The 23,741-nt window shown below is 43.2% G+C and overlaps 1 protein-coding gene and 1 pseudogene across 6 annotated transcripts in view; one reads left to right on the top strand and one right to left on the bottom strand.

The window, feature by feature from the left end:
* DAB1 (DAB1, reelin adaptor protein) overlaps nt 1–23,741 on the bottom strand; it is a 1,342,273-nt gene that overhangs the window by 390,417 nt on the left and 928,115 nt on the right. The window lies entirely within an intron of this gene.
* On the top strand, nt 4,702–5,646 carry LOC113889820 (annotated as a pseudogene).

The following is a 23,741-nucleotide window of genomic DNA, read 5'->3' as shown; positions in this document are numbered from 1 at the left end:
TCCCCTGCCCCAATGGCAGATATGGCCACATTCCTAGTCTGACCAATGAGGATATGAGTAAACATAACGTGCACTCCAACTGAGCAGAAACCTTAAAGGCACACAATGTTGGTCAATGCAGACTTTGGCATTTCTGCCCTTTGCCATGAGAACCTCAGAGCCTGGGTTTCTGGAATGACCAGGCTCTTGGGACTGAGCTGAGCAGAGCTACAGCTGACCTGAATACCGACTGAAATTTGGGGGTGGCTTGTTAACTACAGCAAAAGGTCACCAATACAGAGATAGTGAATAGCTCAGAGCCTAAGAGAACGTCAAACAGGTAAACCTACAACAACCAAAAAGTGCCATGATAAATATAGGCATGGAACAGTACTGAAGAGCCAATAACATACGTAAAAACACTTGTCCCTGTTAGGCATTTAAGCAATGTTTGACTCCTTCATCTTAGACCTTTCAGGAAGAGGCAAAAGTCTCAGACTTAAGGAATTATAATGAAGTCATCCAAAGAGTGACTATATTAACTTGCTCTGTATTAGATATCTGCCATCAGAGTTAATGTGACACATTCTGGCCTGGTCTCAGATTTACCTTGGACAAATCCTTAAGCTCTGGGCACCTCAATTCTCCTCTCTGTAAAATGAACAAAGTAGTTTGGTACCTACTTCAAATTGCAGTTCTGGTAATTATATTTGTTAATTCATGTAGAGTCTTAAAAAGAGAGCCAAATATAATATGTGCTCAATAAATGCAAACCATTGTTAGTATTGATTACTATTACTATTGAATAGTAAGAATATTAAGAAGAAGTGGCAAGAATACACAGAAGCACTATACAAAAAAGATCTTAATGACCCAGAAAACCATGATGGTATGATACTCACCCAGAACCAGACATTCTGGAATGTGAAGTCAAGTGGGCCTTAAGAAGCATCACTATGAACAAAGATAGTGGAGGCAATGAAATTCCAACTGAGCTATTTCAAATCCTAAAGGATGCTACTATTAAAGGGCTGCACTGAATATGCCAGCAAATTTGGAAAACTCAGCAGTGGCCACAGGACTGGAAAAGGTCAGTTTTCATTCCAATCCCAAAGAAAGGCAATGCCAAAAAATGTTCAAACTATCACACAATTGCACTCAACTCACATTAGCAAAGTAATGTTCAAAATTCTCCAAGCTAGATTTCAACAGTATGTGACTTGAAAACTTTCAGATGTTCAAAATGGATTTAGAAAAGGCAGAGAAACCAGAGATCAAATTGCCAAAATCCACTGGATCATAGAAAAAGCAAGAGAGTTCCAGAAAAACATCTACTTCTGCTTTATTGACTACGCCACAGCCTTTGATTGTGTGGACCACACAAACTGTGGAAAATTCTTCAAGAGATGGAAATAACAGACCACCTTACCTGCCTCCTGAGAAAGCTGTCTGCAGGTCAAGAAGCAACAGTTAGAACTGGACATGGAACAATGGACTGATTTCAAATTGGAGAAGGAGTAGATGAAGGCTATATATTGTCACCCTGCTTATTTAACTTATATGCAGAGTACATCATGCGAAATGCTGGACTAGAAGAAGCACAAGCTGGAATCAACACTGTCAGGATACATATCAATAACCTCAGATAAGCAGATGACACCACTCTTAGGGCAGAAAGCTAAGAGGAACTAAAGAGCCTCTTGATGAAAGTGAAAAAGGAGAGTGAAAAAGCTGGCTTAAAACTCAACATTCAAAAAACTAACATCATGGCATCCGGTCCCATCACTTCATGGCAAATAGATGGGGAAACAATGGAAACTGACAGACTTTATTTTCTTGGGATCCAAGATCACTGCAGCTGGTGACGGCAGCCATGAAATTAAAAGATGCTTGATCCTTGGAAGAAAAGCTATGACCAACATAGAAAGCATATTAAAAAGCAGAGACATTACTTTGCCGACAAACATCTGTCTAGTCAAAGTTATGGTTTTTCCAGTAGCCATGTATGGATGTGAGAGTTGGGCCACAAATAGAGCTGAGTGCTGAAGAATTGATGCTTTTGAACTGTGGTGTTGGAGAAGACTCTTGAGAGTCCCTTGGACTGCAAGGAGATCCAACCAGTCCATCCTAAAGGAAATCAGTCCTGAATATTCATTGGAAGAACTGATGGTGAAGCTGAAGCTCCAGTACTTTGGGCCATCTGATGCAAAGAACTGATTCACTGGAAAAGACCCCAGTAGCTCAGTGGTAAAGAATCCACCTGCCAGTGCAGGAGGTACAGGAAACCTGGTTCAATCCCTGGGTTGGGAAGATACCCTGGAGGAGGAACTGGCAGCCCACTCCAGTATTCTAACCTGAGAAATCCCATGGACAGAGGAGCCTGGCGGGCTGCAGTGCTTGGGTTGCAAAGAATTGGACATGACTGTGCATACATAGTTTAACTCACAAAACAGGTTACTACTCTGAGTTTGAAGATACACTCCTTACAGTGAATTTCCACTGTGTTTATACGACTTCAAAATATTTGGTCAGATCATTAAAAAGTAATCAGTATAAGCCTTTGAAAGTTTATTCATTCATAAGAAAAACAAGTCTATTTCCTTGTCTTCAAATGGTTGACGGCAGTGGTTTGTTGTCTTAGTGACTTTCACATGAAGTCAGTGATTTTTACACTTTCAGGGGTGACAGATCTCCGTGAAAGGGAGACAGGAAACTTGGGCATTCTCTCCAAACAAATGCAAATCACAAACTCAGAATCCTAACCAAATTCTTTTCTGTGGTTCCACGGCTGACAGACGGTGACGGCCAGGTGTCAGATGTGAAGGGCCTTGTGGAAAGGGGGACACCTAGAACACACAATAGTTCCTGCTCAGAGTATGAGGCACAGGGAATTCCCTGGCAGTCCGGTGGCTAGGACTCCACACGCTAACTGTTGAGGGTCCACGTTCAATCCCTGGTCAGGGAACTAAGATCTTGCAAGCCATGTGGCATGGCCAAAAAACAAAGAGACAGCAAAAAAAAAAAAAGTCCAAAACAAGTATGAGGGAAAGAGGCCCAAACAGATCTCTCCCAGGACAATTCTCCAATTTTCTGTTTCATTGGGATCGATGTGCTAAATGCAACTCAATTTTCCGTGCTCAATTTCGTCCATATAAAAAAACATAAAAGTTCTCGTCTGATAGTGTTATTGTGAAAACTAAATAAGGTGATCCATACAGAGTGCTCAGAGAAGGCAATGGCACCCTGTTCCAGTACTCTTGCCTGGAAAATCCCATGGACGGAGGAGCCTGGTGGGCTGCAGTCCATGGGGTCGCTAGGAGTCGGACATGACTGATCAACTTACCTTTCACTTTTCACTTTCATGCATTGGAGAAGGAAATGGCAACCCACTCCAGTGTTCTTGCCTGGAGAGTCCCAGGGACAGGGGAGCCTGGTGGGCTTCCGTCTATGGGGTCGCACAGAGTCGGACACGACTGAAGCGACTTAGCAGCAGCAGCATACAGAGTGCTTGGCATGGTGCCTGGCACGTGACAAGCTCTTAACAAACACAGGCTACTCTTCCCACGACAGGATGCAGGATGCTGAAGCCCAGAAAGAGGCATCACTTGACCAAGGTAGCACAGTTTACGGGTAGCAGAGAGGGATGAGACGCTGAGGGGCTCCGAGGAGAGAGCTTACCAGTAAGTCGAATGCTAGAGTTAACAAACCAGGGCATCTTGAAATAAGAAGTGCTAAAATCAGCTGCTATTTGTTTGCAGCTCAGCTGTTCCACCACGCCAGCTGCTCAAACTTTCAGACGTGTCTCAGCACAGAATCACCCCATCCTACATTCATTCCATCAGCCTCCAATCTAATTTTGGTCCTAGAGAGTTTTTTTTTTTTTTAAAGGGGGCCTAAAATTGAAAATCCATTCCTATTTATAGTAAAGGGACATTTCCTAAGAAAGTGCCTTGTAAGGAATCAGATCCCTCTTTCCTTAGCAGTTTTTCCCCCTGGCCATCTTGGGTCTATTTTGATTCCTTCCCTGATTGAAACATGTCTCAGGGGCTCTCATTGCTGAAGGGGTAGAAGCTTACGGTAGGTCCATAGCCATGGGGTGTGCCCACGGCCAGCATTAATGGGACAGAGGCCAGCACAGCCCCAACTTCAGAGACGGGGAGAAAAACCATCTCAACAGCAAATGCCAGCATATTTCTAGCAGAGTCTTAAAGAGCTCTCTCAAATAAAACTTCCAAAATTATAATATCAAAAGTATGGGAAACTGCTTAAAATAAAAAGGCAAACTATCAGACATGAGGCTTTACCACAGCCATCAGCCAAACTGGACAAGAGACCTGGGTGATGGGCCCCGACTGCCATTCACTAGCTGCGGAACCTGGGGACTCGCCCTGCTCTCTTAGGCCTCAGCTGTCTGATATGGAAAACAACTAGGCCGAGCAACTGTTTCAGGCTCCCCTGGTGGTCCAGTCATTAAGAATCCACCTGCCAATGCAGGGGATACTGGTTTGAGCCCTGATCTGGGAAGGTCCCACATGCTCCAGGGCAACTAAGCCTGTGAGCCCCAACTAGTGAGACCGCTGCCATGAGAAGACTGCACATTGCAATGAGCAATGGCCCCCAGCACTGCAACTAGAGAAAACCCGCATACAGCAACGGAGACCGGTGCAGCCATAAATAAGGAAGCGCAGCATTTGTATCTTTAAAAAAGCTGTCCAGCTCTTTGTCATGGTGCCTCGGAGGTGGTCGGCTGCTTCCGGATGAAGCTGAACATCTCTTTCCCTCCCACTGGCCGCCAGAAACTCATTGCAGTGGACAGTGAATGAAAACGTTACACCTTTCATGAGAAGTGTATGGCCACACAAGTTGCTGCTGATGTTCCAGTGAAGAATGGAAGTTTCTGTGGCCTGAATTAGTGGTGGGAACCACAAACAAGGTTTCCCCATGAAGTAGGGTGTCTTGACCCATGGCTGAGCCCACCTGCTACTGAGTAAGGGGCATTCCTGTTACAGACCAAGGAGGACTGGAGAAAGAAAGTGCAAGTCTATACGAGGTTGTACTGTGGGTGCCAATCTGAATGTTCTCAATTTGATCATCATTAAAAAGAGGGAGAAGGATATTTTTGGACTCATTGATACTGCTATGCCTCATGGCCCGGGGCCCAAAGGAGCTAGCAGAATCTGCAGACTTTCTAATCTCTCTAAAGAAGATGAGGTCTGCCAGTATGCTGTGAGAAAGCCCCTAAACAATGAAGGTAAGGAACCTAGAACCAAAGCACCTGAGATTCAGCGTCTTGTTATTAAACGTGTTCTGCAACACAGATGTTGGCCTATTGCTCGGAAGAAACAGCATACTAAGAAAAACAAGGAAGAGGCTGCAGAATGTGCTAAACTTTGCACCAGAAGAATGAAGCAGCCCAAAGAAAAATACCAAGAACAGATTCCCAAGACATGCATGCTGTCCCCTCTGAGAACTTCTACCTTTAAGTCTGAGTCCAGTCAAAAACACCATATTCTAAGAGTAACAAATAAGATCAGACATCAAAAAGAAACAAACCATCTGGAAAGACCTTTTCAGCTTCAAAATCAAAGGGATAGAATATTGATAACAACATATTTCATAACAGGGAAAAATGTAGAAACTAACCAAATGACTCCATTACTAGGTTAGATAGAGAGAGATCCTAGGAACAGAATACTACACAGCAGCAAAAATTACTGAACTATAGCTACATGCAGAGATGGCAAGACATTTTGAAAATACAACGCAAAACAAAAGTGTTTTTCAGTAAGATTACATTTATGTAAAGTTCAAAAGCCAGAAAAATGAAATCAAATACAAATTGTTTAGGGAGACCTATGAAAAGACACCAAAGAAATGACTGACATGAAATTCAAGCTAGAAGTTACCTGGGGAGTAGGCAGGGAGATGCTATCAAGGAGATCTTAGGAAGTTTTGAGTGATTTATAGTGTTCTCTTTCATGGCCTGGAGAGTGGGTACCTGGAGTTTCATTTTATTTTTATTTGCTTCAGTTCAGTTCAGTCGCTCAGTCGTGTCCGACTCTTTGCAACCCCATGAATCGCATTTGTTCATTAATTGTCCACATATGAGGTCATAAATTTTTTGCACATATTCTGCATTTCATGATAAATAAACAGGTCTAAGGGGGCCCAACATTTTAATTTAAATGGACTACTACATTCCAACCAAACACATGACACACCATTAGACCCTGCAACAGCCTGGAGACACAGTTAATATTGTGCTCAATTAGCAAAAGAGGAAACTGAGGTTCTGAGCAGTGCAGTAAAGAGGAGCGGCCACGAGTCAGGTGGGGTCTCTCTGTCTGCAAAGACCATGCACTTCCCACTATACCAGGCTTTGGATATCAGTTCAGTCACTCAGTCGTGTCTGACTCTCTACGACCCCATAGACTGTAGCACTCCAGGCCTCCCTGTCCATCACCAACTCCCAGAGTTTACTCAAACTCATGTCCGTTAAGTCGGTGATACCATCCAACCATCTCATCCTCTGTCATCCACTTCTCCTGCCTTCAATCTTTCCCAGCATCAGAGTCTTTTCAGATGAGTCAGTTCTTCACATCAGGTGGCCAAAGTACTGGAGTTTCGGCTTCAACATCAGTCCTTCCAATGAACACCCAGGACTGATCTCCTTTAGGATGGACTAGTTGGATCTCCTTGCAGTCCAAGGGACTCTCAAGAGTCTCCTCCAACACCACAGGTCAAAAGCATCAATTCTTCGGCACTCAGCTTTCTTTACAGGATATCAGGCCAAGTCTAATTCTGTGCCCCATACTCCCAAGAAGGCAAGAGCCTCAGAAAGATATGTCTTATTCAAGGGTGGCGAGGAATATATAATTAAAAGAGCAGGAGTCATAAACTAACCCTAAAGTAACAGGCTCTTTCCAGTATGTGTGGCTAAATTCTGTAAACTGGAGGCAAGGAGAAACTGGTGTTCACATGCTAGTTCCCAAAGAGAGGAAACAGGCTAAGCCTCTTCAGTTTATCCTCTTCTGATCTGGGTGTGTGAGGGCCCGGACTTATCTCTGATTTGTGCAGCAGTGGAAAGGTGTGCCGAAAGATAGGATGATGCTAATATGACAGGGTGAAAATAATTTTCATATCCAAATGTGTCCTGCTCTTTGCAGGACCAAGGTCACTATGTACAAATATGCTCATGCTCTCCTTCTCCCGGCCCCAAAACAGCAAAATGGCAGTACTCAGTATGCTGCGATCCGTGGATTTTCTCATTTAAATAGTGCTATTGTCTCTCTTGTTTATGAGTTTGTTTCTCATCTCAGGAAACTTCAACCCACACATCAGCTACAAATGTGCTCCCTTCCATTTTTTTCCCATTACTCTTAATTAGATAGTAAAATACAATCCACCTACATGAACAAGATGGGTAAAAGAAAGTAACAGCTAAATGCATTTTTCATTTCACACGTAACAATTTGTAAGCAGAGAGTCAGAATATCCCCTGAAGCGAACCATACAATGCTTCCACCAGTGATGGAGGGTCTGGCTGTTTATATCCATCATGGAACGTCAGAGCTGAAAGGGATGCCAGGAACCCACCCTACTATCCAGTACGGTGTCTGGCACACAGTAGTAGCTTATGAAATGTTTGAATGGTAAATAATGCCAGTTCATAATTATAGTAGCTAATACATATAGAAAGAGCTTACCATATGTTAAGATACTATTGTAAGCATTATATCTACGTAAATTATTTCATCTTGATAGATATATCATTAGATTAGTATTGTCATTATCCTCACTTCAAAACCTGAGATTCCAAATGATGGAACTGATCCACCATCACACAGCTGGGGAGCAAAAAAGAGAGGATCCAGGCTGTTGACTCCAGCACCTGTGTTTCTAACCCCCATCACTATTCTGAGCATCTCTTAGAAGAGATGGGAAGAATGAAGCACAGAAATGTAAAATGACTGTACAAAGCTCACATAAAACGGTACCCTGGAAAAAAGCAAGAGCCCTGGAGTGTGAAAGACAGTTTCCATCAGTGCTAGATGTCTTACATGTTTGGGGACCTGAGCTACACATGTGTTTAGAGACCTACTGGGAGTGGGCATCAGTTTTTCAAAGATTCTAGGACTGGTGTCAGTTTATATTTGCATATTTCCATCTCTACCTCCGTAAAATGAAGGCAGTCACAGCTATGTCGGCACACTGCTGTGAGAATCAAGTCAGCAAAACAACAAGGCTCCCCAAAATGCAGTTACCCAAAGAAACCTGGTAAGTTCAAGTCTTAAGTATCATGCCAGGCACGTGCCTTTCCATTGCATATAAGCAAACATACCCAAGAGGTATTTTTCCTCTCACCTCCGAAAACTAGCCAAAGGCTGATATCAGAAATACACTAAGAAAAAGTCACACTTGATGGTAAGGGACAGCTGAATAGGGATTGAAAGGAAACAGCTTGGGATTCTGCTGCTGCTGCTGCTGCTAAGTCGCTTCAGTCGTGTCTGATTGTGTAACCCCATAGACGGCAGCCCACCAGGCTCCCCCATCCCTGGGATTCTCCAGGTACGAACACTGGAGTGGGGTGCCATTGCCTTCTCCGCTTGGGACTCTAGAAAAGTGAATATTACATTTGCTTCATCATAGCGGCAGAAAAATTTCCCCAAAGAATTAAGAAGACAGACAATATTGCTTAATGGTTAAAGTTGGGATGATGGAGAGAGACAGACCCTGTGTTGCACATTACCTCCTCTGCTTGCTAGCAGAGAGTCAGGCAACCTCTCCAGGCCTTGATGTCCTCATTCCTGCTATGAATGCTGTGATGATGTATCACAGTGGCTGGCAGAGAGCAAGAGCTTAATCAATGGAAGTAAGAACTCAAACCGTGGGATGACAGAAGGGTAGGAAAGAGATCCAGCCCTTCCCCTGGGGTTGGTACCTAGGCAGAAGACATAGAAATGGCCACAACAAATGAAAAGACGCTCAACATGACTAAGCATTAGAGAAATGTGAATTAAAACTAGAGTGAGGTATCGGCTCACCACGGTCAGAATGGCCATTATCAAAAAATCTACAAACAATAAATGCTGGAGAGGGTGTGGAGAAAAAGGAACCCTCTTACACTGTTGGTGGAAATGTAAATTGATACAGCCACTATAGAGAATAGTAAAAAATAATAATAAAAAAATAAACTAAAAATAGAACTACCATATGACCCAGCAATCCCACTCCTAGGGATATACCCAGAGAAAACCACAATTCAGAAGGATACAGGGACCCCAAGTTTATTGCAGTGCTATTTATAATAGACAGGATATGGAAGCAACCTAAAAGCCCATTAACAGAGAAATGCATAAAGAAGTTGAAATATATACACACAGAATAATATTCAGCCATAAAAAGAAACAAAAGTGCCATTTGTAGAGATCTGAACAGACTTAGAGACTGTCATACACAGTGAAGTGTCAGAAAAACAAATATCACATAATATAGCTTATATGTGGAATCTAGAAAAATGATACAGGTGAATTTACTTGCAAAGCAGAAATAGAGACACAGAAGTAGAGAACAAATGTATGGATACCATGGGAAGAAGGAGGTTGGTGGGATGAATTGGGGGATTGGAACTGGCATATATACACTACTATGCATAAACTAGATTAATTAACGAGAACCTACTGTATAGCACAAGGAACTTTACTCAATGCTCTGTGGTGACCTAAATGGGAAGAAAATCCAAAGAGAGGATATATGTATATACATAGCTGATTCACTTTGTTGTACAATAGAAACTAATATTGTAAAGTAACTATACTCCAATAAAAGTTAATTTAAAATAAAATTCAAAAAGTATCAAGATAATATAAAGTCAGGGGATTACCTAAGAAGAAGGAATCAAAAAGTCAGAAAGAAATATTTTCCCTTTCCAGGACCCAAAACTTGATATTCTAAATAAATATTTTCCTTTTCCATATTTTACTCATTCATATCATGAATAGAAAATTTGTGGATAAGAAATACAAGTTATGCACACATATGTCCCCAAGCAAGGGCCTACAAAGTAGACACAGAAGGAATGTTATTATACAAAACAAATGGCGTACATTTTCCTGTAATGGGATCAGCCCACTGAATCCTCAGAAGAGTCTTACAATTGGAGCCAGAACAGGTTCTAAGCTCGGCTCTGGGTTTAGGCTTGAGATGAAATCATGGACAGCTCTGAACCTACTGGGAAACTTCCATCTCTGGAACATGGGGGTTCTTCGTGTGGTCAGGATGAACATCCATGTACAAGGCTGGGGACCTAGCACTCAAACAAGTTCACATGTGAGTATGATGAAAATAAGGGTTATTATTAATGAGCATCCTCATTATGGAGAACGAGGGTGACATCAATGAAGGACTGAACCAGGATCATTCAACTAAGAAGTTAGGAAACCAGGTCGTGAATCAAGGTCTATGTTCTTGCATGGCACTGGGCTAATTAACTCTCTTTTCAGGCATTCTTTTTGGCTTAGTGCTCCACTCAGCCCCTGTGATCAACACACACCACTCCTCCTGTGGTGACCCTCACATTCCCTGGCTGTCGGTGTCACCTCCAGCAAGAACTTTCTTTGCCAGTTTCCACTAATAGCCCCCAAACAGTCTTCTTATCTTGAATATTATATCCAGTGGGCATTGTCTGATCGTTTCTCAGTCTCTCCATCAAAATGTGAGCTCCTAAAGGCAGAGCCCGTGTCCTGAAAACCTCTGTGTCTTCTTGTCCAGCATAAACAGCTGCCCAGGAAATATCAGCTAACAAATGACTGCAATCAGGAGAGTACAAAATAAGATAATAAGCAAGTTGCATGCTTTGCCAAAGGAAAACTCAACAGAAGGGACTCTTGGATTCAACTTGCAGCTTTGCTAGTAACTAGCTTTTTAAGTAAATAATAGCAAAGGTCCCCTTCTCTGGACCTCCAGTTTACTCACAAAGTAAAAGAAAGTATTTGCACTTGACTATTTTTAAATCATCATTTTCTAAGTCCAAATACATCTATGTTTTAACAATCTAGGAAAATTATTGTTTATCCGTGCGTGTGAATCTCGGGCTAATTTTACTGGGGTGGGGTGGGGAGAAAGAGTGAGAAATATTTAAAAGACAAGCCCCCCTCCCACAAAAAAATCTGTGACCTTGGACAAGTCATATCATCTCCAATAATTTCCTCATCTGTAACTCACGAAGGCTGAACCAGGTTATTTCAACCATCTTTTCTGATTTTAACTGAAGTGCCTTTTGATTCTTCTTTCCTCCTCAAGCTTTGAGCCCCAACCTAGAAATCCACTGGACCTTGTAAATATTTTTTACGGTCCATTTAAAAATCACACCACTGTACTGGTCAAGCCCACAGGACAAATTTAAATCTAAAGCTTAAAAAGTGATCTCAAATACCTTCCAATAATAGTAAACTTTTGTGCTGTTTCAGCACCAATCTTTGGAATGGTTGTGATGCTCTGACTTGTTTATAACTTTAAATGTAGTCCTTGGAAATACAGTCATCATGGTGAGATTGGCCACAACTCTGGCAGGGCAGCCAGGGCAGTTCTGGGAATGGGAAGTGGCTATATGCACAGATGTGATGATCTGGGAGTGTAAAATGAAATAATTCATCCCCCACTGAACCATAACATTCTCCATCTTGCCAGTGCAGATTCAAAAAGATTCATCAGGCCTCCCTGGACCTGGGCCCCCAAGGCATTGAGTGTAATGTTCAAAAGTGGCAAAGTATCTGGCCTCTTAAGTGTTCATTTGTGGAGTATCCCACATTCAACCTCAGACTACTGTAAATGCCACAAAAATGCATCTATGGTGGCACATGACCATGGATGTTTTGTTAATTCATCTTTTCAATGTATTTTTTACATGCCAGGTAGCCATTCAACCTATAGCTACTGAGTATCTGCTATGTGCTGGTCGTTAGATGCTGGAAGAGAAAAGAAAAAATTCTCAGCCAAGTTTTTATGGAAGGATAGATACATATGCACATACAGAAATATATAAAAGAATATGCTTATGGAAGCTAAATACATATTTAGACAGGTAATTGGTTTCTTCTTCATCCAGCACATATTTCCTAGGGGCCTATTACTTGACTCGAAGTCCCAGGCCATGGGGATACAGAAAACACACAGCCAGCCCTGCCCTCAGGCCTCACTTGCTCGAGGAGAAGTTAACATATGAACAAGGGTTTGTATCCCTGGGGTTTGAGTTTGCCTCTCCTTTTAAACTCTCAGATGTCACTTTGCTCTGTGTTTAGAATGTTGAAGTGCTTTGAGTGGACACCACTTCAAGGCAGTGATTCTCAACCAGAGGCTCTTTACCCCTCAGGGGACAACATCTGAAGACATTTTTGGTTGTCAGAATGGTGGGAGGAGATGCTACTGACATGTCCTGGGTACAGGCCAAGGATACTGCAAGCCATCCTATACTGTACATTATCTGGCACAAAATGTCAACGGTGCTAAGATTGAAGGGCTTCAGTGGTAAAGAATCAGCCTGCCAATGCAGGAGACTCAAGAGATACAGATTTGATCCCTGAGTTGGGAAGATCCCCTGGAGGAGGAACTGGCAACCCAGTCCAGTATTCTTGCTGGGAAATTCCATGGACAGAGGAGCTGGCGGGCTACAGTCCATGGGATCACAAGGGTCAGACACAACTGAATGACTGAGCACAATGCTGATATTGAGAAATCCTGATGAAAGTATGTTTGGCCATTGTAAAAATGTTAGGGTTAAACTTTAAAACTAAGGGACATTTATAGAATTGGAAAATTGAGAAAGATGCCTGTGGTTAAGTTAAAAAAAAGAAATCTAAAGAATCAAAAAAAAAACTATTCAGTTGGATTTGCATGGAAATAATAAACATGTGCAGGCTGCATTAATGTTTGCCTTACCCAAGAGGAAATTCAGGGACATTTACAAATTATGACAATTTTCTTATACATGCCATAAAATGGTGTGTTTAATACCTCCTAATTTACCAGGGGGAGAACAGTACTCCAGTCTGCCTTTGGTTTTCCACCTTGTGGGACCCACTGTTTAAGGCCTTACATCTCTCAGTTACGAGAACTTATCTCCAGAAAGACACATGGGCCCTGAGGCCTCCTTCAAGATTTGAAGAAGGCTGTAATTCAACCATCAGACAATCAATATTCCAATTTGGAATTTAGCGCTTTGGAGCCACCAGAATGTTCAGAAACACACATAAAGGATCTGTTTATGATTGAGGCCCAAATCATATTTATAATAAAATCACCTAATAAAAACAGTAATGACCTCCGGCTGACTTAACACAGCATGCTTTGGCACACAAGCTCCCCGAAAGGGATTTCACAGCCCTTGCCTTCAAGATAATACATCTAAGCTCCTATTTATTTTGGTTGTTTCCCCATCCCCCGCCAAAGGCTGAAGAGCCCAGACAGAAGAAAAAAAAAAAGAAACTATCACTTGGCTTTCATAGTGCCAACATGCACAGTATGTATGGCAGATTATCTTGAAATAATATGATATTGTCCTCAAGAACTCTCTCCGCTCATACACGTGACCTTTAAGACGAACGTATAATAAACTTCTTGGTTCATCCCCTTTACAAGAAAAATTCAACCTCTCTCCCCTTCCATGGCTACCTTACAAATAAATCAAGATGCCCACTGATTGACACATTTAGCTGCTGGTCTGTTTGCTCCATCCCTCTGCCTCCCCTGACCAGCTTCCATGACCCCTTAATGATGCTCAGAGGCTATAAAATTTTAACAACACATGGCTGGGCTGATAATCCAAGTGAGCAGTTAAGAGCATATAAAGTTTCCTGGAGAGAGAGAGAGAGAGAGAGAGAGTTTACCAGAAACAGTCCTGGTACAATCCTCCAGGCCTAGCTGCAAACACCTGTATTTAATGGAAAATAAAAGCATGCATGCTTAGTCACTTCAGTTGTGTCCAACTGTCTGCGACCCCATGTACCATGACCCACCAGGCTTCTCTGTCCATGGGATTCTCCAGGCAAGAATACTGGAGTGGGTTGCCATTTCCTTCTCCAGTGACAAAGTATGAAGTGACTGAAATGAAGTCGCTCAGTTGTGTCAGACTCTTTGTGACCCCATGGAGTGTCTACCAGGCTCCTCCATCCATGGAATTTTCCAGGCAAGAGTACTGGAGTGGGGTGCCATTGCCTTCTGGAAAATAAAAGAGAACAGTGCAAGTGCAAAGCAAGGTGGAGTGGTCTGAAGAGATCTCAACTTCTCAAACTAACTAAGTTTATCTCCTTTCCAAATTGCCCAGGCTCTACATTTTATCATCTATGAGCTACTGTTTCCACATCTGGAAATTACTTCCTGAATCTATTAGCAAAAGTGGATGAAAGGAAATCAGCAGTCACAAATTCTGGTCCAAGTGGAATAAATCAGAGAGGGTGGCTCCCCTTGACAATGGCACAGACATGAACATATTTCAAGAACATAATCGCTGGGTCTTATAAAATTCAAGTTCAACTTTTTCCCACTACAAATTTTATATCTGCATCACCATTCTGAAATGCGCATCAGAAGATACTTAAAGGATTATTAAAGGAGAACTGGATATAATTTTTCCAGCCTATTCCAGACCCCTCCAGGAAGCATATCCCAAAGGGGAAAAAGCAGTATGTGCTTTTTAATTGAGTAAAATTCTGGCTTGAAAATCCTTACTATGGCATGCCCAGAAAGACAGGTCCCTTTGCAGGTATCTGAATTTGTTGACACAGGCATGCTAAGTATACTCGTGACAAATTAAAACACACAAAACAATTAACAAACAAAAAGTTTAACAGTAAACATCTGTCGAATGAACAAATGGATTATTTTATTATTGATGAAAGGGCTAAATATTTTGACAGGAAAGTAAACAAGAAAAGAAACAGAAAAGCTCTAAGAATGGATAAGCATTTTCATCAAAGCCATTATAATATGGATCACCTAACAGTACAAAGTTTTGTCATTTCAATGCATGAATCACTGATAAATCAAGAACATGTAAATCTTTATTAACTCATTTTAAACATCTATATTAACATATTAATTCTTGCCTGGAAAGCAAAATTTTGATGGAAGGAAATGACCATACAATTTAGCATTCTACCAATATTTTACATAAAAAGAAATTTATCCTGAAGTAAACTGCCTAGATAAATTCAGAGCTGTATTATTTGGGGGGAAAAAATGAAAGTGTTAAGTTGCAAAGAGATTTAAACTTTCTGAGAGACATGGCTGATTCCCTCCACAGTCCCTGCCCCTATCATCTCTTTGGCCTCTGCTCTCATATAGGACAACCTGGCGCCCTCTGAAGGTTCTGCCTGGGTAGGTCTCAATCCTGACGGCACATTACAGTTACTTATGGACCTTTCATAAATCACCTAAGTTGCATTCCCTGAGATGATGATGTACTTGCTTTGGAACTGGCCTGCGCATAGTATTTATTCCATAAATTTTAATATACAGCCAGCACTTGGGGGGGCTCTGCCTCATCCCAGGAGTGTAGCTAGAAGCCCACCCTGGAAGGCTGGAAGGCTGAAAGTCCTCCCTAAATTTTCACAGGGCTCAGCACCCCATCTTCTAGTGGCGGGTCCTGCTATGACTTGCCAAAATGTACCAGGTCTCAGGGTTCTTTCTGCCTGGTTTTGGAGACACTAATCTGAAATGATGGTACCTTCATTTACAGCTTGTTTCATCACCCTGATAGACCCTTTGGTCTATCGTTGGCTGTGCCAGAGGACGGCACATTTGGCAGTTGATAGGGACAAGGCAGGGCTTCCCAGGTGGTGCTAGTGGAAAACAATCCGCCAGGGCAGGAGACACAAGAGACAAAGGCTCAATTCCTGGGTCAGGAAGATACCGTGGAGTAGGAAAGGGCTACCCACTTAAGTGTTCTAGCCTGGAAAATTCCACGGACAGAGGGGCCTGCTTGGCAGGCTACAGTCTGTGGGGCTGCAAAGAGTCGGACACAACTGAGCACGTAAGCACACATGGGGACAATGGCGTTCCCGTGGGCTTAGTCTCAAGCTTACCCTAAGGGACGCACTCCAAGCAAGCAAGTAGCTGTCTCTTCTCCCACTTGTTTCCTCCCACAGCTGAGTCCTTACTATCCTGTTAAGTGGTTGACCCACAGGTGCTTGCTGACCCCTAGAACTGCCCTTGAAGTCATGCAACACTATGAGCACCACTAAAGGAGTAGCAGAAACTGAGGTGATGTCCTTGCCTCAGGCCACAGAGCCAGGGAGCTGCCAAGGTGAGACATGAACCCACCTCTGATGACAGAGGCCACCTGTCCTAGTCTGCTCAGGCTGCTATGACACAGCACTACAGACTGCATGGCTTGAACAACAGAATTTTATTTCTCACAGTTCTAGAAGCTGAAAGATCAAGGTACCAGCCAATGCGGTATCTGATGGAGTCCACTTTCTACTCTGTAAGTAGTTCTCTACAGTATGTCCTCACCTCCAAAAGGGGGAGAATCTCTCTGGGGCCTCTTTGTTAAGGGCACTTATCTCATTCGTGAGGGTTCCACCCTCATGACCGAATCAGTTCAGTACAGTCGCTCAGTCGTGTCCAACTCTTTGCAACCCCATGAACCGCAGCATACCAGGCCTCCCTGTCTATCACCAACTCCAGGAGTTTACTCAAATTCATGTCCTTTGAGTCAGTGATGCCATCTAACCATCTCATCCTCGGTCATGCCCTTCTCCTGCCTTCAATCTTTCCCAACATCAGGGTCTTTTCCAATGAGTCAGCTCTTTGCATCATGTGGCCAAAGCATTGGAGTTTCAGCTTCAACATGAGTCTTCCAATGAACACCCAGGGCTGATCTCCTTCAGAATGGACTGGTTGGATCTCCTTGCAGTCCAAGGGACTCTCAAGAGTCTTCTCCACCACCACAGTTAAAAAGCATCAATTCTTCGGCACTCAGCTTTCTTTATAGTCCAACTCTCACATCCATACATGACTCTTGGAAAAACCATAGACTTAACTAGATGGACCTTTGTTGACAAAGTAATGCCTCTGCTTTTTAATATGCTGTCTAGGTTGGTCATAACTTTCCTTCCAAGGAGTAAGTGTCTTTTAATTTCATGACCGAATAAGCACCTCCAAAAGTCCCACCTCCAAATATTACATTGGAGTTAGGGATCAAATATGAACTAGGGCAGGGGGAGGGGGGAGCACAACATTCTGGCTATAGCAGTCACACTTCTAAACCCTTGTGCTTGCTCTGACCCAGGTACTGCACTAAGTTCTTTATATAGATTTGCACATTTCATCCTACTAGACCCCTGTGTGGCTGGTCAGACAGGGAGACTGAGGCACAGACAAGAATATGCCATGTGGCCAGATCCCAGAGCTAGCAAATGTTCAAGGCAGGTATTGAGTCCAAGCTGCTTGGCTCTAGAGTCCAAACTCTGGACTACTCAGCCCCTTCCCCTTCTCAACCACCACACTAGGTTTTCCCGGAGGTGACAGCAGCTCCTGTGGCCCTCTGTCATCATTCTCAGGACCCTGCACAGTAGTGATATAAGTGGCTGCTTCCACCACAGGCTGAAGCCACCTGCATGTACTCACTCCCATCTCCTTTGAATCTAATACGGTACCCAGCATATTGAATAAGGAGCTGTTCTATCCATGTATCTATTCCTCCATTCAACTGACATTTTGTCCACCACCTTCTGTAGCTTCCAGGGATAGAAAAATGACCCGATTGTGATTGCAGTCTTTTGGGAGTTTATATAAGTATAGAGGCAGGGACACAGCTGTCACACACCATGATGAGTGTGCTAACGGAGAAATAAACAAGGCATGGGAAGGGATGGACTACAAGTGATCCAACAGTAACACAGAAAGCCCAGCGTCCCCCCTTCATGACTCCACTGTCCTGTCTTCCATATCCACCCAACCCAGAAAATATGCTACTTTTCTTAAAAATTTCCCAACACTGGCAGCTATGCCAGAGCTGATGGCAAAGCACTGCAGTTTTGAAGTATGCAGTCCCTGGTTGAGCCCCTTCTACTCCTAGCCCTGGGCTTCTCTAATCCGTCGTCAGATATTTACAGTGATCGGCTCAACGGGCAGAGTATCACACAGCTTTGGTCTGGTCCGGTCTCGCTCACTGATGGGAACTGTCACGGGGAAGCCTGTGCTGCCTGGTGGAATAATGCCTACATGGCTCTAGCTTGGAAAGGTCCATTAGCCTCCTCTAGGTGTAAGGAAAAATTTGATTCTTTGTTTCTCATCATATGGTCTACTGCTAGAGGATTAGTATCAACTGCAAGAATTCATACATGAAGTTCATCCCTGCATGAACGCAGGGATACCGGACTGTTTTACTCACCACTGTATCCCCAGGGCCAGAAACAGTCCCTGGTAACATATTGGGCGCTCAGTAAATATCTGTTGGATGAGTACAAAATACCTATTTGCTTACATGTTTGTTTTCAGCTACTTGTGAGCTTCTTGGAGACAGGGATGACTTTTTTTTTTTTATCTCTGGTACCTAGCAAAGTGCCTGGCATATAATAGATGCTTAATAAATGTGTCATGAATGAGTGAATGGACAGGTTGAGGGAAAAATAGAAAACTGTTCTAAGACAAAGAGACTCATCAAAACATAAAGCCCACTAACAAATTACCATCATCAACTAGTTTTATTAAGGGACAAGACAGGGCACTATCTCGCTTAATGTTCTTTTCAATAAAATTTCCCTTAAGCCCATGCATGCATGCATACACACTTGCAAGAACACAGAATCTCAGTGAATTATGTTAAGTCCACCTGCAAGACATGAATTTGATTATGGAATCTAACAAACTTAAAAGGCCAAAAACTGATAAGCAGTCTATTAATATAAGGAAGTATTTCTCAGAAGCGGTCTAAGGTCTACCTACATCAAATTCACCCACAAATCTTGTTAAAAATGAAGCTATCCCAGCCCCACTACCTGTCTACACAATCAGAGTTTTTGGGGAGAGGCATCCAGTAACTGGAAATTTTGACAAGCTCTCCAGGTTATTTGCACCCACATAAAATTTGAGAATCATAGGCATCTGACTTCCCTGGTGGCTCAGATGGTAAAGCGTCTGCCTACAATGCGGGAGACCCGGGTTCAATCCCTGGGTTGGGAAGATCTCCTGGAGAAGGAAATGGCAACCCACTCCAGTATTCTTGCCTGGAAAATCCCATGGACATAAGAGCCTGGTAGGCTACAGTCCATGGGGTCGCAAAGAGTCGGACGTGATTGAGCGACTTGATTTTCACTTTCACTTTTCATAGGCATCTATATATTAACATATATAGTCTTCAACTTTAGCTACCACCAAGGAAGGGTGTATTTGAAAGTTAGGCAAAGAGAACTACCTAGAAGATAATACAGAGGACTTTTGTCCAGTGAGACCTCCCTCTCAGTGACTCAAAGACTCAAAAATAACAGTTGATGCTATGTTACCTCAGGAATTTCTACCAGTCAGGGCCCAGCAAAGTCTAGAAGACCTCCTCAAGCTGGGATGACCATAGCAGAGGCTAATAAAATGACTGGGTACAAAGGTGCAGGCAGGGTTACAGAGAAGCCAAAAGGGACAGGGCAGGACTGAAGGGCTAGGAGCCTTTCCTGGGGAGCCGTTACAACCCCAAAGCATGAAGGGACAGCCAGAGTGAGAGGCTGGGTGGAGAAGACCATTCTATGGGTATGTGACCTCTGGCGGAAAAAAGCAGCCAGCCTGCGGTAATCCTGAAGGGAGAGAGATGGAGAAAAAGTCCCCACCCTTACTCGGGGCCCTCCATCAGCCAGCTGCCCACGCTGCCACCAGGAAAACAAAGTAGAAGCCAGAGGACAAGCAGGCTAACAGAATCACAGAGGTCCACCTCCCAGGACCCAGAGTCGGGTGGAGGCAGGACCCAGAGAGACAAGTGGAAGATGTTTAGCACAAATCCCCAGATCTCTGAAGAGAATTCCATGGCACTGCCTATCTGCAGCTCCTCTGCCAGAGGGCAAGTGTCTCCCAATAATTAACAACATACATGTGTGTGGTTAGTCACTCAGTCATGTCCGACTCTTTGCAACCCTGTGTACTGTAGCCTGCCAGGCTCCATCGTCCATGGGACTCTCCAGACAAGAATACTGGGGTGACTTGCCAGTCCCTTCTCCAGGGGATCCTCCCGACCCAGGGAATCAAACCCTGGTCTCCCTCATTGCAGGCAGATTCTTTACAGTCTGAGCCACCAGGCAATCCCAACAATTGAAACAGCCATTAAGTTATCATGCACAGTCCCAAAGTGAGTTTGGCGACAGAACAAAAACTGGGAACACTCCACCTCTGCCTAAAAATGAGAGGGATGCAGCCATCAAAGAAATAAGAGGAGTTTTAGAGTTGAAGACCTTGTTGAAAATCCTGGGGCACTGGACCTCAAGTCTGAATGTCTTTCTCAATGCCAAAATAGGTATAAATAAAGCCCCATAACTCTGCCTACACTGGAATGTCTCCCCTAATCATCACATGAGATAGTGGGTATTAAGTGTCTTCCTGAAATTGCCAAGCCCTATAAAATGTAAGTTATAACTGCCCCCCTAAGTACAGTGCAGATGTGCAAAATCTGAGCATGAGGAGGAGGGAACAACTCATTTTGTTTTCACACTTGAATGATCTGTGCCCAAATCAAAGGCGAACGGCAACATATGCTTTCATGTGAGTTTCCGTATTTTTAGCAGTGCATTAGGGAGACGGAGTCACTGGGATGCACTGAATTTGGCATCGCAGCACAGCATGCCTCAGCAACTTGGAGGTGGGTTAAGAACATATGTTTAACAGCCTTTTTCATGAACCCAAAAGGGGAACAGGGAGGCTATCAGTGCTTACTGAAATGGCTGCTACTTGAAGCATTTTCTACCTTTGATTAGTTTCCCTTTTAACGTAAATGAATGGTGGGGAAGTGAGAAGATCACTGGAAGAAATGCCCAGAGACCCTGGCTTTGCAATGCTGACTCTGTCACCAGCTGAGCTGTACCTGTGGGGTGCTGAAGCTAATGTGGAATTTTCAAACTGTGATGTGGGTGGCCTGAGGGTGATTTTTGCAGTTGTCTCACAATGGCACCCCACTCCAGTACTTTTTTTGCCTGGAAAATTCCATGGACAGAGGAGCCTGGTAGGCTGCAGTCCATGGGGTCGCTAGAGTCGGACACGACTGAGCGACTTCCCTTTCACTTTTCACTTTCATGCACTGGAGAAGGAAATGGCAACACACTCCAGTGTTCTTGCCTGGAGAATCCCAGGGACGGGGGAGCCTGGTGGGCTGCTGTCTATGGGGTCGCACAGAGTCAGACACGACTGAAGAGACTTAGCAGCAGCAGCAGCAGCAGCAGGGCCTAACAGGAGGATCCCTGAAGGTGAGAATGAGGAGGTGGTGAGGAGAGGCTGCTACCTGAGAACCCCTTTCCAGGCCTTTACCAACTTCACGGTGTGGAGTTATGGGTGGAATCTCACTGCTTAACATACAAAACACATTATCACAAAGAAAACACTTCGAAGTATATGATCTTTAATAGCCCTTAAAATATGAGATAGATTTTTGAACTCCATCACATCCCATTGCATTTGAAACTGTGGAACCAGGAGTATTTCCCAAACCTTCCTTCCAGTCTAAAGCATGAACCAATGTACCTAATGAGCTACAAAGTAAGAATCATCTACTCAGAATGAAATTAATACTATGGCTCACAGGCAGGTTTGTAATAAATACTTTTTTGGAATAAAGACAGACTGGGTCTTCTGCCCCAGGAATAGCTTAGCTGCTTTGGTGAGAGTTTGACCACTACCTGTTAACAACTGCTACCTATGGATGGAAACACACATGATGACCTCCATCATTCAAGCAGTGCCCCCAGGGAAAGCAAACAATACTGTCTGCTTGTTCACCAGCTGGAAAAACCACCTCCCAAATTATGCAAATGATGACAAGATTCAGCATCACTCACTGGATAAAGTTTAATCTCCAAATCACACATCAAATATGATATACCATTCGCTCCACTGGGCAAACAGGGAAGCTCAGACATGCATGGAAGAAAGACATGAAACTTTTGTGTTGAAGGTCAAGGACTTGTTTTAGAACTCCATCACTCATGAATACTGATTGTGCGTAAGTTACCTCATCAATCTGGCCCCAGTTTTTCCAATTGCCAAATGGAAACACAGACATTATTTCACTTATAAATCCATGTGAAATTCATAGAAGAATGTTTGGGATATAGTAAACACTCAGTTAATGGTAGCTACTGCTTTCATTATCTTTGTCAATAAGTTAAAATGTGCCAAGCACTTTGTCAAGGTTGAACAGACCATTCAACAAACATTTACTGAGTACCTAGGAGGTGCTGTACACAAGTCAAGAAGCAACAGTTAGAAGCAGCCATGAAACAATGGACCAGCTCAAAATTGGGAAAAGAGCATGTGCAGACTGTATATTGTCACACTGTTTATTTAACTTCTATGCAGAGTACATCATGCAAATGCCAGGCTGGATGACTCACAAGCTGGAATCAAGATTGCCAAGAAAAATATCAATAACCTCAGATATGCAGATGATACCACACTTATGGCAGAAAGCAAAGAGGAACTAAAGATCCTCTTGATAAGGGTGAAAGAGGAAAGTGAAAAAGCTGGCTTAATATTCAACATTCAAAAAACTAAGATCATTCTGTTTCATCACTTCATGGCAAATAGATGGGGAAGAAGTGGAAACAGTGGCACATTTTATTTTCTTGGACTCCAAAATCACTGTAAACAGTGGCGGAAGAGATGAAATTCAAAGACACTTGCTCCTTGGAAGAAAAGTTATGACAAACCTAGACAGCATATTAAAAAGCAAAGACATCACTTTGCAGACAAATGTTCATCTAGTCAAAGTTATGGTTTTTCCAGTAGTCATGTACAGACATGAGAGCTGGATCATAAAGAAGGCTGAGTGTCAAAAAGTGATGCTTTCAAACGGTGGTGCTGGAGAACACTTTTTTGAGAGTCCCTTGGACAGCAAGGAGATCAAACCTATCAATCCTAAAGGAAATCCACCCTGAATATTCATTGGAAGGACTAATGCTGAAGCTGAAGCTCCAATATGTTGACTACTTGATGCGAAGAGCTGACTCCTTGGAAAACACCCAGATGTTGGGAAAGATTGAGGGCAGGAGTAGAAAGGGGTGACAGAGGATGAGATGGTTGGATGGCATCACCGACTCAATGGACATGAGTTTGAGCAAGCTCAGGGAGATGATGAAAGACAGGGAAGCCTGGCGTGATGCAGTCCATGGGGTCACAAAGAGTCCAGCACAACTTAGCAACTGAACAACAATAACTACAAGAGGCTAGACACAGTTTTTATTTAATTTAATCCTACAGCAATATGAAGTAGGCGTTACTGTCTCCATTGTCCAGATATGAAAATCAAGCCTTAGAGAAATTAACAACAAACTAAATGCTTTTGAACTGTGGTGTTGGAGAAGACTCTTGAGAGTCCCTTGGACTGCAAGGAGATCCAACCAGTCCATTCTGAAGGAGATCAACCCTGGAATTTCTTTGGAAGGAATGATGCTAAAGCTGAAACTCCAGTACTTTGGCCACCTCATGCGAAGAGTTGACTCATTGGAAAAGACTCTGATGCTGGGAGGGATTGGGGGCAGGAGGAGAAGGGGACAACAGAGGATGAGATGGCTGGT

The sequence above is a fragment of the Bos indicus x Bos taurus genome, chromosome 3, assembly GCF_003369695.1.
Source record: "Bos indicus x Bos taurus breed Angus x Brahman F1 hybrid chromosome 3, Bos_hybrid_MaternalHap_v2.0, whole genome shotgun sequence".
In the NCBI taxonomy this organism is placed as follows: domain Eukaryota; kingdom Metazoa; phylum Chordata; class Mammalia; order Artiodactyla; family Bovidae; genus Bos; species Bos indicus x Bos taurus.
Note: the sequence above shows the minus strand (reverse complement) of the source record. Positions and strands in the feature narration are given on the sequence as shown.